Source organism: Pantherophis guttatus, chromosome 6 (assembly GCF_059756535.1).
Source record: "Pantherophis guttatus breed Tessera chromosome 6, ASM5975653v1, whole genome shotgun sequence".
NCBI lineage: Eukaryota > Metazoa > Chordata > Lepidosauria > Squamata > Colubridae > Pantherophis > Pantherophis guttatus.
The window spans coordinates 77450544-77466130 of NC_142068.1; the positions used below are offsets into that span (position 1 = coordinate 77450544).

At 40.3% G+C, this 15587-nt stretch overlaps 1 long non-coding RNA gene across 1 annotated transcript; it reads right to left on the bottom strand.

Moving 5' to 3' along the window:
• Positions 1 to 1639: 1639 nt before the first annotated feature.
• On the bottom strand, positions 1640 to 14863 carry LOC148113163 (uncharacterized). The gene is made up of 5 exons (XR_015728526.1): positions 14785 to 14863; positions 13075 to 13286; positions 10430 to 10582; positions 6175 to 6269; positions 1640 to 2053 (listed from the first exon to the last, which is right to left on the bottom strand). It is a non-coding gene; the product is annotated as an uncharacterized LOC148113163 (long non-coding RNA).
• Between the last annotated feature and the right edge of the window lie 724 nt (positions 14864 to 15587).

Genomic DNA, 15587 nt, shown 5'->3' on the forward strand with positions numbered 1-15587 from the left:
ACTTCAAATGGCCGCTAAACAAATGTCCATAAGTCGAGGACTACCTGTACTTATTCAGAGATGACATCCCATTTCCAGAATCATTTTTAGATCCAATGATACTTCTGGATTCTGAAAGGGACACATTCGCTTTCACAGAAAATGAAAATGTGGGATGGATGCATTTCAACATTTTTTTTGGAAGTCTGCCCACTTAACTGGGGTGACGAGATAAGGGAAGCCAGAATGATAAAGGGACTGTGGATAAAGGTGAGGATAAACAGCAAGAAGCTAAGTTTCCCACTGCAGAGGTTTTGTGAATACAAGACTCAACCTATGGACAGGCATTCTTTGAGAGGTGCCCATCAGACGATCTCAACATTCTGAATGGTCCACCAGTCAGAAATGGTTGAACATTGTAAGATGTCCACATTTAATTACATTCCAATGGAAGATATTCAAGGAGGGACTTTTAGTTATTTTTTTCAAATCCCCTCCCCCACTGAGGTATAATGATACTTTTCTTTTATGTGTTCTCAATTGCTTCAAAACTTTTGTTGAGCAACACTCATGGCTGTCTGCAAGCCAAAAAAGATCAAGATAGCAATGCAATTCAGATTTTAAAAAGGTGTAAGGCCAGGTTCTGTGGGCATGGCTTGGTGGGCGTGGCAGGGGAAGGATACTGTAAAATCTCCATTCCTAACCCACTCCAGGGGAAGGATACTGTACAATCTCCATTCCCTCTCCACTCCAGGGAAAGGATACTACAAAATCCCCATTTCCTCCCGATCAGCTGGGACTCGGGAGGCAGAGAATAGATGGGGGTGGGGCCAGTCAGAGGTGGTATTTACTGGTTCTCCGAACTACTCAAAATTTCCACTACCGGTTCTCCAGAACTGGTCAGAACCTGCTGAATACCACCTCTGGATAAGGCTTCTATTATGTGTCAAGATTGCAGGTCCATCTTGACTTTTTTTGGACATTCTCCTGCAGACATCCTACTACCAACAATTCTCATCAACGGAAATCATTCTGGCAACATCTCTTATGACGTATTTAATATACTTTATTTGTATTTAATCATTTCTCCCTCTCAAAACAGATGAAACTGAACAATTTGTTAGTTCAGCCATTCTCAGTTTGACACTCTCATTTGAATTAAGAGGATAACTTCCAGAATTTCCAGCCATTGAGGCTAGAGCAATTTTGGGCCCTGTAGACCAAAACTAGAAGCATTTGAAATTTGGATTTACTGACGACTGTTATATATAAACTGGGTTAACAAAATCACAAATGAGGAGGTGATAAGCCGCCTGGGAAAACAAAGGGAAATCCTCAAAACCATTAAAAAGCGAAAGTTAGAATATAGAATACATGTGATGCCACACCCAGAAAAATACGGCATCCTTCACTTAATCCTCCAGAGAAAGACTGAAGGCAAATCAGGTCCAGGCAGAAGAAGAACATCATGGCTTCAAAACCTAAGGGACTGGTTTGGACAAAACTCAGCAGCACTTTTTCATGTGGCTGTTGACAAAAATAGGATTGCCAACATGATCGCCAACATCCGATGATGGATATGGCACAAGACGACGACCAAAATGCCAGATAAAGCAAATAGGTTTTGTTTGAAATAAGAGAGCCACTAAGCACTGGATTGCAATATCATTTTTTATTGCTTACATGGCAAATTTTACTTCCCAGTAATGTTGATTAAATTTTATGTATCTGATTTAATTTCTTAGTATATCCACCTTAATTTCTTATTCTCCAGCTACTTAATCTTGCATTTCCAGATCTTCTGCGCACGAAAGAATGCTAAATCTGCAGTACCTCATAGATGGCGGCTTGGCTTGTATGTTAGCTGGAAAATAAAAGATGGCTACTCTTGTATTTATGCTTTGCTTGAGACTAGCTGATTCTGGAGCGAGAAGGTAGATGCATCTCTGCTTTTATTTATAACATTGTTTCCAAACATACAATAGGATAATTGGTGAGTTGTGGCTTTGGTGACAGGTAGATTGAAATGTCCAGTTTCTTCCAAGGTCTGTTTTTCTCCCTCAGACTTTTCTGCCTTCAAATCCAGTGAGAGGTAAGATGACAAGAGAAAGAACATAAAAGAGAAACAGAAGAATAAAATAACACAGCACTGAGGGATTCTTTTCAGCATTTCAGGGTTTTTATTCCAGCCATCTCTAGATACGTTGTCCTATAAACCCCTCATAATTCCAGCCTAGGATTCATGCCGAAAAATGTTTCTGCATTCCCTGTCACCATTGTTTTTCTATCCCCACCGGCACAACTGTGAAATTTTGTGCTCTTTTGAAAGAAAAAAAAAAAACATGCTCCCCATAAGGCTGCTTGTAGAACAACCTGGCTGTGTAAATATCAGCCTCGCAGTTATCGGCATGGACTTAATGTAAATAAAGTGTTGTAACACAACTTTGTACAGTAGGTCAAAATTACAAAATCCTCAATTGGCCCACCAAAGGTATTGCTTCCAGAAATGTTGGGATTTTCCCCTTCATGTCAACTCATCGATCGTGGCCTTTTTTGGTTCTTCTTCTTTATATATAAATGAGGATTGTGAGCCATCTACTGGTGATGGACAATTGATGGGGAAATCCTCCACAGTTTCCTCAACTGATTGATCTTCAAGAGAAAGCTTTAGTTACTAGTGGATACTCAACAATGAACTAAAGGGCCACCATCTGTGAGTTGTTGGACAGCATTACTTGGTCTGTTGTGTGGATGTTTGGGTGGTTTAGAGGTGGGGAATTGTGGTGGGTGGGAGTGTGTTTGGGGATTGTTATGTGTGTTGGACCCTGTCTTTGGGTGTTAAGTGAATTTTGTTGTATGGGTATACTGTGTATACACGTACAATTACAATGAAGTTGTTGTTGTTGTTATTGTTATTGTTGTTGTTATTATTATTATTATTATTATTATTATTATTATTATTATTATTATTATATTTCCAATTTATAGCACAGAGGCGAATTGAGCTGGATGTAACAAGTTCTCCACATGTTCAACAATTAAATTGGGCACATAATTTCCTCTTTTGATGTAATAAATTATTTCCAGCTTTTTTCACTCATTAACGATTATTCTAAACTTCTGTCCACTCCTATATTGTCAACATATCCATATTAACAATAAAATATTAACTATTCTGCCCAACTGTGTAATGATGTAATCCTTTTTCTGATCCAAAATTCCTATCTCTGGCATGGTTTCAGAATATATAGTTTCAAAATATAAATTCAAAAATATAAGGGATTTTTGGATTGGCTTTTGAGTATACAATACAGAACAACGGAGTTGAAAGAGACTTTGAAGGTCGCCCAGTCCAGCCCTTTGCAAAAGCAGGAGACCCTATATCCGTGATGGCGAACCTGTGGCACGTGGAGCCATATTAGTGGGCACACCAGCTCAGCTCTGGAGTGCATACGCATGCTGGCCAGCTGATTTTCAGGCCTTCTGGGCCCACCAGAAGTAAGGAAACAGGCTGTTTCCTGCCTCTGGAGGGCCTGGGGGCGGGGTGGGGAAGGCCCGTTTTTCTTTCTTACCTGGCTCCAGATCCTCTCTGTGTATCTGGGAAGGGCGAAAACAGCCTTTCCCACTCCCTTGGAGGCCCTACGGAGGCTGAAAGGGCCCATTTCCTGACTCCCAGTGGGACAGGAAGTGACATTTTTTCCTGTCCCCAGCCTCCAGAGACTCCTAGAGAGGCTTCTAGAGACTCCTAGAGAGGTTCTGGAGGCTGGGGACTGCAAAAAATGTCACTTCCTGTCCCACTGAGAGTTGGGAAATGGGCCCTTTCAGCCTCTGTAGGGCATCCAAGGGACTGGGAAAGGCTGTTTTCGCCCTTCCCAGATATACAGAAAGGATCTGGAACCAGGTAAGAAAGAAAAACGGTCCTACCAGGCCATCATGTTCCAGGAGCGGGGGAGGGGAGTGGGGAGGGGGCTGCGCACGCATGCGCGTGGGCACGTGCACACACGACCCTCCATGGCCCTCCCTCTCCTGGCACGTGATGGCAAAAAGGTTAGCCATCACTGCCCTATATAATTCTGGACAAATAGCTATCTAATCTCTTCTTAAAAACCTTTAGTGATGGAGCACCCACAACTTCTGAAGGCAAACCATTTCATTGATTAATTGTTCTCACTGACAGGAAATTTCTCCTTAATTCTAGGTTAGATCTCTCTTTGTAATCTTCCATCTGTTACTTTTTATCTTGCCCCTCAGATGTTGGACTGGACATCCCTGAAGGAGCCGGGATGGCATTGCAAAGTAGTTTGACAGCCAGGTTGTGAATTCTGGCTCATGCACTCTCTCCAGATCAAAAGAGATTGTCAGATTGAAGTCAATATGTGAGTTGAACAGTTGGGGGTTGAAGGATTTCAAACAAGCTGACAGCTGTAATGCAGCTTATATATGGAGGCAAGGTTTGCAAAAGCCTCACTTTCCTAATCGCTATCAGATGTAAATATTTTAACAGCTATAAAGAGATTTTCTGAGCAGCAAAATAAAAGAAATTCACTTGGTGAGTTAGCATTGTTTCTGGAGAAAGGAAGAAAAATCTACATTTTCAGCAAAAAGCTTAGGAAGAATCGAATCTCTTAAAATTTAAAACAGAGGGGACAGTAGTTTTTGAATTTTTTTTGAAAATTTCTTTGAAAATAAAGAAAAATTAAAGTGTGGTGCAAGTATTCTTAAAATGTTGGAATTAAACCGACAGATGAACCTGGCTTTGATGAGAAAGTTATTTTTTAACATTAAGCAGCGTAGAAAACTCTCCCATGCTGCTCTTTCAATGCCATACATGCCATGATCTGTTCCCCCACCCCTCCAGATTCTATGAAAAAAATGGGACAAACTTTGCACAAAAGAATTAATGACAGCAGAAGTAAAAAAAAAAAAAAAAGATTAAAATCAGAACATATTACCTTCCTAGGAGATTTCATGGCAGATATTAAGATGCCCGTTTTAAAACAATAGAACTATACCACTATTAGAGTGAGAAACTGCCAAAATGTTCCAGGCTACTATTCAGAAAGTCTTAACAAACACAATGGGTTTTTAACCCATCACAATCATGTTGACTGATGAGGTCCTGTCATTTGCTTAATTTGCATCTGCACAACCCCCCTTTCTCTACTCTGTACCTTACTCTCCCTTTAAAGTCTACATTGGTTTAACTATTCGTATGCATTTGGTGCCGTGGTGAAATTCAAATTTTTCTACTATCAGTTCTGTGGGCGTGTCTTGGTGGGCGTGATGTGTCTTGGTGGGCATGGCAGAGGAAGGATACTGCAAAATCTCCATTTCCACCCCACTCCAGGGGAAGGATACTGCAAAATCCCCATTCCCTCCCCCTCCTGGGGCAAGGATATTGCAAAATCCCCATTCCCTCCCCACTCCTGGGGGAAGGATATTGCAAAATCTTCATTCCCACCCCACTCTGGGACCAGCCAGAGGTGGTATTTGCCGGTTCTCCGAACTACTGAAAATTTCCGTTACCGGTTCTCCAGAACCTGTCAGAACCTGCTGGATTTCATCCCTGATTTGGTGCAGTGAGCCATAGCTAACAAAACACTTAGAATAGAATTTGTTAGCTAGAAAAGCTGTTACCAGACTGTTTCTAATTTAATTATTTCACTGGGAATAATTTCAGTTTAGGAAAGCTAAGGAAGCTAGATGCCTAGAAGACTGGAAGTCGCTTAATTTATCTTTCTTTGCCTTAACACACTGTCCTCACCTCCGTTAGCAACCTTATCCTCCTACAAGCAGAATTCAAGAACTTGTTTTGAAGAGTGTAATTTCTGAATTTTGAAGCTGTTTGGAGTTGCACGCCTAGCAGCTTAAGGCCCACTGGTTTCAGCTAATATTATACCAACCTCCTAACCTTCCAAATGTGGTGCCCTCCAGAGTTGTTTGAACTATAATTTTCAAGGTTCTTAGCTAACAAAAAAAATCTAAGCATTGTGATTGCAAAACATCTGGAGGCAGGCAACTGACACAATTACTATACCCTGAAACTATCTTCTGTACAAATAGTTCAGGCTTCAGTATAGTTACTTCTCATTGAATTTGTTTCCTTTTCTCATACTCAGAGGTTGATGCCACTCCTTAGTAAAGTTGAGATTTAATGACATTAAATTACACTTAGTGGTATTTAATGAAACTTACTGCTTCTTTCTTCTCTGACTCAATAGAAGAGGTAGCACCTCTGGATCTTATGGAAGACTTCTTGAATTCTTCTCTTGATGTGTCTGATGAAGAACCTCATGAGAATCAAAAAAATAATGAGTAATCAATAATGGTTAAGCATCGGAAGTACCAACCCAGTTCAATGGTACAAAAGTCATCTTTTGGCAAACATCTTCTGGGGGCTTTAGAAAAAAGACTCTTGAATGTTATACTAGTCACCTATAGCAACCCCTGGTCCAGTGACTGGCACTGGTCCACGGCCAGTCCATGGCCTGTCAGAAACTGGGTCACTCAAGCAAGCAAAGCCCCATCCGTGAGATGCAGGCAGTGCACAAAAACACTGTCCCCTGGACCAAAGAAAAAACACTCGCTATGGAACCGGTCCACAATGCCACAATGACCTATAGAATTAACTGGTTTCAATTAAAGGTAGTTATGGGAGCAGCATGGCGCTCCCATGTGGCTCCCCTCCTGCGTGAGCTGCACTGGCTCCCTGTGGTCTTCCGGGTGCGCTTCAAGGTCTTAGTTACCACCTTTAGAGCGCTCCATGGCTTAGGACCGGGGTACTTACGAGACCGCCTTCTGCCACCAATAGCCTCTCACCGCCCAGTACGCTCCCATAGAGAGGGGCTTCTCAGGGTGCTGTCAGCCAAACAGTGTCGATTGGCGGCCCCCAGGGGGAGACCCTTTTCTGTGAGGGCACCCACCATCTGGAACGAGCTCCCCCCAGAGATACAGAAGATTCCGGATCTGTGCACTTTCCGCCGTGCCCTCAAAACATTCCTGTTTCAGCAGGCCGGCCTGGCCTAACTTTCCCTTTATATTGCTTTTTGATTTTATTTTAAACTGGGATGTCTTGAATTATCTAGGACCAGAGTGTTTAGTATATTTTAATTGGTTTTTTTATTAACGTTTGTATTACATGTATTTTTATCGTTCGCTGTTCACCGCCCTGAGTCCCTTAGGAATAGGGCGGTATATAAATTTAATAAATAAATAAATAAAGTGCATTTAAAATTGGAAAGTATAATTAGAAAACTGTGTCTAACTTATTTTGGCCATGTCATGTGGGAGAATTCACTGGACAAAGCAATTATGGTAAGTTTGGAAGTGATAAAAGGAAACCAGCCGGCCAAAGAACACAGTGGCTGGACACCATCAAAGCTGATCACCACCCAGAGCATAGAACAACTCAAAGAACTAGTGTGAAATCAGAAGACATAGAGAGACCTGGCCCATAGAATTGCCTAGAGTCAGATATGACTGAATAGATATCATCATCATCATCACCATCACCATCACCATCATCATCAGGGCCTTGTGGCTCAGCAGACTGATAGCATTGTGATTAACACTAGCTGTCTGCAATTACTGTAAGTTCGAATCTCACCAGGCTCAAGGTTGACTCAGCCTTCCATCCTTTCTAAGGTGGGTAAATTGAGGACCCAGTTTGTGGGGGCAATAAACTGACTTTGAATAAATATACAAAAGTATGAAGGCTGTTGCTTAACGCATTGTAAGCCGCCCTGAGTCTCCGGAGAAGGGCGGCATATAAATCAAATTAAAAAAAAAATCATCATCATTACCATCATCATCATCGTCAGTTGCAAACGGGCATTACTCAAGATATACCCTCTGAGGGAGGGCCAGAATTATAACTGAAATTCTTATAGACTGGTGAATTTACAAGGAGCCGTCTTCTGGAATGGATGAAACACCTACACACACACAACTGATTCATTGATTATGTGTCATCAAGTCAATAATAACATGTACTGTACTCTCGGAGCAGGATCTCTCCCAAACCTCATCCCTCAGGCCTTCCAGTACAGCTGTAGTCCAGTTATCCATCTTTTTGTTACAATTTAATTTTTATTAAACAAACATTAAAAATATTGGACATAGTGTGATCATCCCGGTCTTATCATATCCATACATATTTTTAACATGACAACAAATATAATTACTATTTAACATACATTACTATTTTGTTCTTATATACATATCCCTTGTCCTCATTTACATATTTGTCTAAATATTCTCCAGTATCCATTTTACAAACCCTAATTCTTTTTTTGTTTCAACTCCTTTTCTCCTTTCCAACCATTGATACACTTTGTTCCAAATTTTATAGTATTCTGTCTCGTCTTTGTTTTTGAGTTCTAGTTTTAGCTTGCCCATTTTTTATCCATCTTGTTGCCGGTTGTCGTCTTTCTACCTTTCCCAAGATATCTGACTTTTTAAGATACACACACATAAAATCTACTGTTGTGTCCTTCTTAGCTATAGGGTCTGCTCTATTTGCATAGGCTTGCTTAGTTGAAGACCTAAATGCATGGTGAGACAAAATTGTTGTTTTTCCCAGCTTGGCTTTTTGCAGAGCTGATTTGGGACTAAGAGAGAGAGAGAGAGAGACGGTTGACCCAAAGCCAACCCATGAGCTTCCTTGCTATTTTATAGATAGATGAGACTTATCTACCATGTTTCTCCAAAAATAAGACCGGATCTTATATTAATTTTGCTCCAAAAGACGCATTAGGGCTTATTTTCTGGTTAGATCTTATTTTTGGGGATATACGTACTAAATGCGTCCATCTGGCTGACAATCTTAACTGAGGCTTATTTTGGGGGAAGGGCTTATATAACAAGCATCCTGAAAAATCATGCTAGGACTTATTTTCTGGTTGGGTCCTATTTTTGGCGAAACAGGGTAGAAGTTAGACCTAGACATCTCAATCAACTGCTGAACTCTGAGTTGGATGATTGGCTAGACAATAAAAATCAAATGCTTTACTACTGTTCTGACATTGGTTCAAATGTAAGAAACATATTTGAAAATTGCAAGTCCGTCATAAAGCCTGTTGTTTTTCATCACATGATAGGCACGTTGCCTATTTAGCACATGAACGGGCAATATTTTCATAACTGGGCGCTATTCTAAGCTGGACAATTTGGAAGTTAAACTAATGGGACAAGTACAAAGGCCACAGGAGAAATGGTTAGTAGTTCAGTCTTGGGCCTAGAGTGACTTAAGAACTTGTGAATGATAAAACAAAAACAAACCAACAAACCAAAATAGACAAATTATGTTGGCAAAATGTGGCATTTTGTCTCTGCACGTAGGTGATACGATCTTAAGATGCTCTGGAGACTGTAAAACAGGTGTTGTGGCATGTAGCTTGTTAGTTTGCCAAGTTTTGTTTTAACAAATCTTCTTTAATTACATCCCTTATGTATTTACAAGTGTGGACAGCTGGCAGATTCCCGCAAACCACTGCATAGACTGATATAACTGGGCTGAGAGAGGGAAGGACCGAAAGGAGTTGTGGTGGCACAGAATACAATCCTTAGCAGTTGCCAACTATTGTTTCTAATTTACATTTTTTTAAAGTGAGAAACAGTGACAGTGGTTTGAAAAAGAACAGAATAACCGAGTTGGGAGGGACCTTCCAAGCAGAATGGGACAACTGGTCATGGCCAACTCATCGCAGGATAACTTAACAATTCAATTTAATTATTTAAAATAAATAAAAATATATTTTAATTTTTGTCATTCACATTTCATTCTATCTATCCCTCCATTTTTTAAATGATTCTGTTCCACCATTTCTTTGATGTTAATGTTACTCTTGTCCCACAGCGAATTCTCCCATGGTGAGTTGGCCATGACAAGTTGGCTGTGGCCAGTTGGCCGTGGCAAATTGTCATAGACCCCCTTCAAGGTCTCCTAGTCTAAGGCACTGCTCAAGCAGGAGAAGGTGGGTCCCAGATCCATGTAAGCCGGTCCTAATCAGAGCACCCTAGTTACTGTGGTATTCTTTAATCTGGTATCCTCTAAATGTGTTCGACTGTCCATTGTTGGGGATGCTGGCAGTCAGATTATACCCTATCAATCAGGGGTGAAATCCAGCAGGTTCTGACAGGTTCTGGAAAACCGGTAGCGGAAATTTTGAGCAGTTCGGAGAACTGGCAAATACCACCTCTAGCTGGCCCCAGAGTGGGGTGGGAATGAAGATTTTGCAATATCCTTCCCCCAGGAGTGGAGAGGGAATGGGGATTTTGCAGTATCCTTCCCCTGGAGTGGGGTGGGAATGGGGATTTTGCAGTATCCTTCTCCTGTCACGCCCACCAAACCATACCCACCAAGCCACGCCCACAGAACCAGTAGTAAAAAAATTTGGATTTCACCACTGCTATCAATCCCTAAACAAAGCATAAAGGTTTCCATACTAACCTACTGAAAGCTTGGGGACTGGAAAAGGCAGTGGGTCACCAATTGGCATTTGGACTCCAGGCATCTTTGAAGTATGAGTTTTAAGATGAGTTTTTATCATTGCCTTCTCGGACTGTTCGTTGTTAATTATGCCACCAGGAGCATCATTCAAAGCTGCAAAACAAACAAACAAAAAAGTCTCCAAACAAAATGTCAAAGAATCTTGTGGATTTAAAATTGCATAAAATTCCATGAATCATACATAGATCGCTTCTTCTGATGATCTTATATGTATACCCAGCAATTTAGGGGAAAGAAGGGAGGAGGAGAAAGAGGGTAAAGATATGAGAGAAAAAGAATTACTGATAAATAGGGACTACAAACAAAGCAGTAGTTAGGTGTAACACAGATATTCCTGCCCTGAATTAATTTATGTGTTGTTTGTTTAATTTATGAGAAAAGTTGCCTGTTGTTAGTTGAGACTAACACGTTGCAACGCAACAACTTGGATTTACAAAAGACCTGAATTTACTTCTGATTGAAACAAATCCAATAAGTTCCAGATAATCATCTCAACATTTGTTGTACGCATAAACCTCTCTGTTTTAAATTCTGTAACCCTTGAATCCGTTTCAAATTCTGTAACCTTCCAGATTTGCTCTGAAATTTACAGAAAGAGAAGAAATCTGGTAATACATTTTTCATCGAACAAATGTTATGAAAAGGCATAAGCTTTCATAAAAATAGTTTGATTATCCAGATGCAGGTTACATGTCAAGAGAGACAGAACTCTCTTCATGCGTTCAGAAAATCCTACTTCTTAGTGTCAGAGGAGAACTCTGTTGGTCTATAATGGCAAAAAAATCGAGAGTATGGTAGCATTTTTTCCTCCTAGCAAATTTTATGAAAAGGCTTGGAACTGCGACTGCCAAAAGTTTATGTCTTTTCCTAAAATTTGTTAGTTAGAAAAGGTGCCACCAAACTCCTGATTTTTTGTTGTTGTTGTTGCTGTATTTCATAATGGTGACCTTCAGAATCATACATGATAGATTCTAGAATAATAATAGCCTTTATTGTCATTGGACATCATGTATTCAACGAAATTGGTTAATCTGTAGTCCGTTGTTTGAAATAGAACTGGAGTGTCAGACTCAAGGCCAGATCTGGCCTGTGGGATGTTTAGACCTGGCCCACAGGGCCACCCTGGAAACAGTGAAGGACCGGCTTGCGGTGCCTCTGCCAGCGAAAATGGAGCTTGGGAGGGCCGCGTGCAGCTCTCCCAAGCTCTGTTTTTGCTGGCAGAGGGTTGCAGGAGGCCGTCACGACTGAAAACGAAGCTTGGGAGCCTGTTTTTGCTGGCCGAGCACTCGGGCCACCACAGGCGCTCCCGACACGAGTGACGTCGAGCTGGCCATACCCACCCTGGCCCTCCGAGGTCAATCACAACCCTGATGCAGCCCTCAGTGAAATTGAGTTTGACACCCCTGGCATAGAACCTCAATTTTCAAAAATCACTGGATGTAGTCTCTATAGTGGTACAGATAGAAGCCATCGGTGAAGAAAAACAAACAAACAAAAAAGATTGTGTTTAAATTTTGCTATCCTTTAAAACAGCCATATCTTCTTTCCACCTTTCCTTATTTCTCCCATAACTGTGAATTGCAGGCATATATCTGTAAAGTAGAGTCTGGTGGTTTTCTCCAATTTGGGACTTTTCAGAAAGAGGATTCTGGTATTCCCACATGTTTAGAGGGAACAAATAGATAAAGGATGGCCTTGAGTCCTTCTCCACTTCTCTAAGCTCCACTGCTTACTAAGCTAACATTCTTCCTCACAAGCTGCCACATGTAGAAACACCGGTGTACATTTTTCAAAAAACATACACTTTATCCTATTTTGCTCCAATGAAAAATGCCTTGTCAATATGCAATTCTTCACAAGCTCCGCAACCACGTACAATGATTGTTTTCTTTCTTTTTTAAATTAAATGCTCCTCAAGTTGTTTGGCTTCAGGTTTTCCTGAAAATAATACAGAGGTGGTTTAACTCTGCTTTCCTAGAGGAAATATTTTGATTTCCCAGTTTAGTCTAACAGTCCTGGTGTTCCGCATCGGTCATTCACCAAAGTGCTAACCAAGTCAACAGGTGCTTAGCTTCCAAGACCAAACAAGATGAGCTAGACACTGCCACTTGGGTGTTTTTCTATTAAGTTACAGCTGTATTATAAAATGGTGCTGGAGAAGACTCCTGCGAGTCCCTTGGACTGCAAGGCGAACAAACAAGTCAGTCCTAGAGGAGATCAACCCTGACTGCTCTTTAGGCGGCCAGATCCGGAAGATGAAACTCAAATACTTTGGCCACCTAATGAGAAGAAAGGACTCACTGGAGAAGAGCCTAATGTTGGGAACAATTGAGGGCAAAAGAAGGAGACGGCAGAGAATGAGGTGGCTTGATTGAGTCATTGAAGCAGTCGGCGTGAGCTTAAATGGACTCCAGAGGATAGTAGAAGACAGGAAGGCTTGGAGGAACGTTGTCCATGGGGTCGCAATGGGTCGGACACGACTTCGCAACTAACAAGAACAACAACATTATAAAATACAGAGAATAAAAATATACCCAAAGTTTGAGGCAGATGTGCATAGGATGGGGGTGCTTTGAAATATTTACCTTGGCTTTGGATTACTTGGTGAGAGCTGGTCAAAGGATGCTGTCTGAGATTACCAAATTGAGAAGAGGTTTTCAAATGAGTCTTCAATGACTGAACATTGGACTGGCCATGACAATCCAAGGAAATTTGTTCCAGCTTCTTGGTTAAGAGAACAATATTGACAGTAACCGGAATTTTTTCTGTTTCCCCTTTAGTCACCATAGCCTCAGTTCTTGAATTAAAGCAAATAATAACAAGGTTGTAATATTTTACTAGAAGAGTACTCAAATCTTCTGCTTGAAATAAAATTCCCCATCCCACCAGGCTTGAAATTTTAGATCTGGATAGACTCGAACTACGCCGTCTACATTCTGACCTATGCTTAGTTCATAAGATTATTTACCAAAATGTTCTACCTGTAAATGAGTACTTTAATGTAAGCCGTGATAACACAAGGGCTATCAATAGATTCAAACTCAATGTAAATGGCTCTAATCTTGATTGTAGGGATTATGAATTCTGCAACAGGAATTCTACCTGATCCTGTTGTTAGTCTAATCCCCATACCTTTTACCTTAAACTGTCTACCTTGGACCTTTCATGTTTCTTAAGAGGTCCCTAAGGGAGCATGCATAAGTGCACCAGCATGTCTACCATCCCTGTCCTACTGTCCCCATTTATATGTAATCATTCTATGTGTTTATGGCTATGTTTTACGTATTTATATCCTTTTATTTGTGCCAATTTTTTTTCATGTGTCCATGTCTATGTCTATACTGTTACTTGCTTCCCTATACTTGTTGACAAATAAATAAATAAATAAATAAATAAATAAATAAATAAATAAATAAATAAACAATTAAATAAAAAATTAAATAAATAGGAGCCTGGATAGCTCAACAGACTAAGCACTGTAATTTAACACCAACTGTCTGCAATTAAAGTAAGATCGAATCTCGCCAGGCTCAAGGTTGACTCAGACTTCCATCCTTTCTAAGGTAGGTAAATTGAGGACCCAGTTGTGGGGGCAATAAGCTGACTTTGTATAAAAATATACAAAAGTATGAAGGCTATTGCTTAACGCACTGTAAGCCGCCCTGAGTCTCCGGAGAAGGGCGGCATATAAATCAAATTTTAAAAAAAAATTAAATAAATAAATAAATTTTAGTGTCTGTAAGCCAAGCGGTCAATGATTTCCATGTGGTTTGCTGCTGAGGTTTAGCAACAACTCAGATTAACATTGATTTTGGCAAATCTGCATGGGCTTCTTCCAAGATTGTGTGGTTTATGGATTGCCGACTCTTGGTCTAAAGTGAAATTGTATTGAATAATGATATAGTCCTCAGGGTTTACCGCGTCCTGTACTCAAAAGTATGTAAACATAAAAGCAGCATGATTCAACTATATTTAAGCCCTATAAACCCTGATTTTAATGACACCTTTTGTCATACATTTCTGTTCTTTCTCTTTGAAATTAAGTTTCGGAAAAAAATTATGAAATTGTTCCTAATCAGACCCTTTTCATTCATTCATTTATTAGGTTTTTAAAATTCTACCTTTATTACTTTATAGGTAACTTATTGTGCCATATTATTGTTATTATTTATTCATTTCTATGCCATGGAATTCAGGCAGCCTGATAGAATTTCTCGTTTAGAAAATAACTGAATTATTTTAATTTTTTTCATCCTCCCCCAGACAAAGGTTATATTTCTAAAACTTGTACTTACCTAGAGGAAAGGACTGGAGTTTATTTAAATGTTGTAGGAAAATGAACAGTCTGAACGCTTCTGTGTATTTGCAATAAAGATCTTAAATCACAAAAGTTTGCTGTGGTTTTATGGGTAATTCTAGTTGTACAAAGCTGGAACCTGAGACACATAACGCCGTCAACTCCAAAAAATAACAGCTCATGATACTTTTCACCATTTTGATTGATGACCTTATTTACCATTGAAATCCTATTCTGAAGACTTGCAAAATTCTTCTTGGACTTTTGCTATCTCCGCAACATGAAAATAATTGACAATAATTGGCAAAAGCCAAACGGGTAGCTTTGTGAAGAATCACTGAAGCGTTACATTTGCCTCATATTGGTTCTGTGGGTTCGGTTTCAAAATGAGCGAACAGGACACAAAAACATTGCACTGACTGTGAGGAATGCACAGCTCAGCGTGACCTGACTTGGAGATGAAGCTGTTACACAGCTGGCGCTCGTATAGCTTCTGTTGTGTGAAAAGGAGCAAATCTGTGGAGTTAAAGTTGGGGAGGAGGAAAGGCCAACAGTGAATAAATATCTTATTTCTGGAGAACGAGTGCTGTAAATTGTCTTGTTGATATCAAGATTGGAAGTTTGATATGGTAAATAGATTGCATGGAAGCATTCCTATTAATATCTGTTTTTTCTCTTGGGCTTTGAACTTGAGCTTCCTGTTCCTGTGGCATGGGCAGTAACCTATTGGTTGCAGTCAGACTCCCATGTGGAGTCATGTTTGTCTGAATCAAGTTTGGTGGAACTTTGCTGGGTGATGTA